The sequence below is a fragment of the Lipotes vexillifer genome, unplaced genomic scaffold, assembly GCF_000442215.2.
Source record: "Lipotes vexillifer unplaced genomic scaffold, Lipotes_vexillifer_v1.1 scaffold439, whole genome shotgun sequence".
NCBI classification, from domain to species: Eukaryota; Metazoa; Chordata; class Mammalia; order Artiodactyla; family Lipotidae; genus Lipotes; species Lipotes vexillifer.
In genome coordinates this window covers 585,600-589,622 of record NW_006798732.1, presented here as the reverse complement: position 1 = coordinate 589,622, position 4,023 = coordinate 585,600, and positions in this window count along the sequence as shown.

Here is a 4,023-nt window from a genome sequence, read left to right as displayed (position 1 = left end):
ATTCTTTTTTTTTTTTTTGGCTACGTTGGGTCTTTGTTGCTGTGTGCAGGTTTTCTCTAGTTGCAGCGAGCAGGGGCTACTCTTCTTTGCTGTGTGTGGGCTTCTCATCGTGGTGGCTTCTCTTATTGCAGAGCACGGGCTCTAGGGCGCGCAAGCTCAGTATTTGGCTTAGCTGCTCTGCAGCATGTGGGATCTTCCCAGACCAAGGCTCAAACCCATGTCCCCTGCATTGGCAGGGGGATTCTTTACCACTGCCCCAGAAATTAAGGTTTTAAGGAATGCCGTGAGGAAATAATTCTTTAAAGTCCTAGTCAATTTATTTTGTTAACAAAGATGAAATTTATTTGGCTCTGGTCACAGTTCTGTCATGTTTACTTTCTTCATCCCAAAGTGTGATGACGGTCCATTCAAGGCAAGCTGGGTGACCTTGGTGTTGTACAGACAAGCATTTTTAATTTCAGTAGTTATGTTTTTGTCTTAACATTTATTCGAAAAAATGTAAACTAGAACCTCAAGTCTATGCCTCCCTGCAGGTCCTTGCTTCGCTGGAGGTAACGCAGGTGGCCCCAGGGCTCTGGCAAATGCTCTGCTGCGAAAGTTTACAAGGTGGGAGCAGAAATGAGAATTGTGAGTGGGTGACTGCAGTTGTAGATGCCCAGGAAAATTCAGGGATCCCCCCAGGAAACAATGTCCCCCGACTGCGAGGGAGCTGGTCCCTGGGGTTGGGCAGGCAAGGCTGCGGGATCACAGGCTGAGCATACACTCCGGCCACCCCGAGTCCCCTCCAGCCAGCACCCAGGGGGGCAGAGCCACACAGAAGCTCAGCTGGCTTTCCAAACAGCAGCAATGAACGCATGTTCCCTGAGTCTTCAGAACCCGGCGTCAAGGACTGCATCTCTCCAGCCAAGCCTGATGGTCCCTGGGAGTGACAGATGCCCGAGGACACGTACAAAAGTCTGTGGATGAAAAGAAAACACCAGAAAGGGGACAATTTTCTGTCCGTCCAGCTGCCTGACGCTGATCTGGCTTCTGTCTCTTTGGATTCCAAACCCTGGATTTCATTCACTGGCCGAGACTATCTTAATTCATCCTGCTCCCAGGACACCTGGCGAGACTGTGTTTAAAGTGTAACAGAGAGAAACTTCAGTCGCTCTAAAGAAGTCCCCGTTTGACCCCTTCACACTGCAGTTCGAAGTGATGCAGGCCTCGTCGTGCGCGGTGGCCAGGCTTAAATAATGCGAAACTTTCTGTTTTCTGACCACAGCTCCAACCTGGCTTAGGCAGAGGGCTCTGTCAATTTGTCACACTCCTGCGGGGGTAATAAGAGTCCCTGGGACTTCGTGAGGGCTCCTTATATCAGGCACTATTCTAAGAACTTGACACTTACTAACTCATTTAACCCCGAGAGCCAGTGACGGTTATTATTCCCGTTTCATGGATGAGGGGAGTAAGGCCTTACCGAGAGGCTACGGAAATCCAGATGGGCTGTCGAACGCTTGGCCACTCACCGCCCCCCCGGGGAAGAGGTTCAGGACCTAAAGCCTTTCTAACTTCAGGCTCAAAAACAAACACCAGCCATGTGGATTTCCACAGTCAGTAATTCTCAGCGTGGATTGAGGTGACCAGAGTTTCCTCTAGAACAATGTGGGAATCGAAGAAGCTAGAGGGATCTCCAGGCGCCTGGGTTTGAGAAACGTGGCTTCATGTCTGAGGAAATGCTACCTGGCAATGTAGCCATAACTCCCAGCCCCCTAGTGGGGAGAGGTTGGAGGGGGGGAAGGGACTGAGGGACCTTCTGGAACCTTCGTCCTGGGGTCTGGCCCAGGAAAGAGATCGGGTTTGGGGGTTTGCTGGGAAGCCCATTTGACCGGCTGCTTCCGAGCCCCAGGGCGTAACAGGGCCCGTTCTGTGCGGAATTGCAGATGTTGCGCAGTGACCGACCTGCCTTTGTTCCTGGGCCCAGGCCGGGCCTGCGGCCACACTGCGCACTGCTGTCTGGTTGGCAGCCTTGGGGGGTGTGCGGGTCCACGTGCAGCATCCTGCCCACCCTGATCCCGTGTGACACTTGGCGACTGGCCATCACTGCTGCTCCTGGCCTGGGAGAAGCCCAGTAGACAAGAGAAAGTGGGCTGGGGGCCTGTCTCCCAGGGCCCTAGGAGCTGGGGGCCGGCCAAGCGGAGCAGCCTTGGACAGAGACGTCTCTAGACCTTGGTGGGTAAAGTGGCTCTAACCTGTCTGCCCGCAGGGCTCGGCCTCAGGCCTCTTTTAGCCTCACCCTCTTCCCCATGAGCTCCGCCATCTGGGGGCTTGAAAAACGCCTCTGTGCTGGGGGTTCCAGCCTTCTGTCTGCACTAAACTCCTGCCCGCCTGACATCCTCACGTGGATTTTATGTGTGTCTCACACTTCACCCCGATCGCCCCACAACAGGCCTGCCCCACCTTGGGTGATGCCAACCCCATCTGCCCAGGCACCCAGGCGCCCAGGCCAACGCCTTGGACGTTGTCCCTGGTTTCTCTCTTTATTTCTTCCACACTTCACATCCAGTCCACCACGAACTGGCATCTGGATCAGGAGCCTCCTTTCCTGTGGTGCCTGCCCTTGTTTCCCACTCCGCGGGGCGAGCCCTCACCCTGTGCGTCCCCTGTGGCCCTCTGAGGCCCCGCACACTCAGAGCTCAGACCCCTGACTGGCCTGCTGCACCCCTGGCCTTGTGTCCTATGCTCTGCCCCTCCTCCCTCCAGCCCAGGGTGGGGGGCTCCGACCTCATGGCCTTTGTCCCTCCACGGGGGGTGTGCTTCCCAGATACCCGAGTAGCTGCCTTCTCGCCTCCAAATTCGTGCTCTAAGTGCCACCTTCACGGGTCACTCTACTTATAACGGCCGTGACGCATCAGCCTCTCCCTCTCGCCTGACTCCTCTTTCTCCGTAACGGCTTCCCTTCGAATAAACCACACAGTTGACTTCTTTGCCTTCATCATCTGTCCGCTTCCTTGACAGGAGGAGCAGGGATTCTGGCCCATTCCGGCCACGCTCCATCTGGGCACCTACTGCCTGCTGCCGAGTAGGTGCTGATGCAGTTTTGTCACCTGAAAGCCCTGCCTGTCCTGCGCTTTATGGAGAAACGCGCTCTTCAAACACAGGGGACCCTCGTGGTTAAGATGCACAATTTGCAAACTGAAGACCTGCAGGTCTCCGCCCTGGTATTTCCCAGGTCCCCAGGAGGCTCACCTCTCTATTTAGTCCCGGCTTTGCGGCTCTCAGCCATCAAGGGTCGGGGAGGACCGCCAACAGGGCATCTGAGCCGTGACACGGGGACCATCTCCTCTTCTGGCCGGGACCCTAGGGAAGCCTGGAGACCAGGAGGCATCCCGAGAAGCAGTCAGGTGACACGGCAGCTGGAGGTTTGCCCATCGTGGGCTGGCAGGTGACGGGCTGGGACAGGAAGTTCAGGCAGGCAGGTGGGCAGCACCCTGACACCCCCAGAGCTCAGAGCAGGGGGTACCCCAGTGTCAGGTGTGTATCCCCACTGGACTGTGAGCCCCCGGGGACGGGGATCCAGTTCTCTGCCCAGCGGCTGGCTCGGAAGCTGGCACACGGTGGGCACCGGTCAGATGCGAGCTAGGCAAGCAAGGCATTTGCCAGCTGGCCCCTGGTGCACTTCCTCATTCGCAAGTTTCCGGCCTGAGCGGCACCTCCGTAGGGGGTGTGGAGGGTGTGGACTCCCAGATTTTGCCTCGTGGTTGGTTTCTTGGGTCCGCTGCTCCCTTCGAGGTCAGGCAGCTGTGACTGCTACATACGAGAACATTGCAGAGTGGCTTCATTCCCAGCCACCCCGGGTAATTTGTGGGGTACACCCTGGAATCCAGAAAAACAATGGAGCCCTGCCCGGTCCCCGAAAGAAAGAACTAAAGTGCTGCAAGCAATCTGGAAAAGAGAAAAGGGCTTGGATGCACAGAACAAGCAGAATCGTGTCACACCTGCCCCCGCCGGCCCTTTGGCTCATGTAGGAGCACAAGATGGAAA